The following is a 646-nucleotide window of genomic DNA, read 5'->3' on the forward strand; positions in this document are numbered from 1 at the left end:
TATGGGACATCGAATGATTAAGAGGAATGGTAAGTGGTAAAACTCATCAGCATAGGAAGCCACGTGTGAGTCATATGAGGTCATGTGAATTCAATATCCTATTTTCGACTTTGAGGGCAAGGTCAAGTTTCAATAGAGGGAGTATTAATACAAGTAGAGGAGAGAGAACAGTCAATAGAACCATACAATAGAAAGGGGATATGAGGACCCAAGTGGATGTAAGTAACTCCCACGGAAGGAAAGCATGATGAGAAAAGCATCAAATAGCTGAATAAGACTTAGAAGGAGACATTGAGCATTGTGCATAGTCTTCTTTCTTTTTAGACTCTTCTTCGAACTTTCTTCCTGTTATTTTCTTCTTTCTTACTCATAACATCTTTCCTTTCAATGTGTAGGTGATTGTCTTCACCTATGATCCATTTTCTCCAAATTCTATTCATACTTGTGATACAAAATCATAGTATAGGGATAAGTATTGTTTTGGTCCCTAACGTTGAGGGTCAGAATCAAAACCGTCCCTAACGTATTTTTTGATTTAGAATCATCCTTAATGTTTTTTTCGTATTAAAATCGTTCTTTTTAACAAAATTTTTAATTTTATTCCTAAACTATCCTTATTTTAATAAAAAATTATAAAATTTTAAAA

Source organism: Arachis ipaensis, chromosome B07 (assembly GCF_000816755.2).
Source record: "Arachis ipaensis cultivar K30076 chromosome B07, Araip1.1, whole genome shotgun sequence".
NCBI classification, from domain to species: Eukaryota; Viridiplantae; Streptophyta; class Magnoliopsida; order Fabales; family Fabaceae; genus Arachis; species Arachis ipaensis.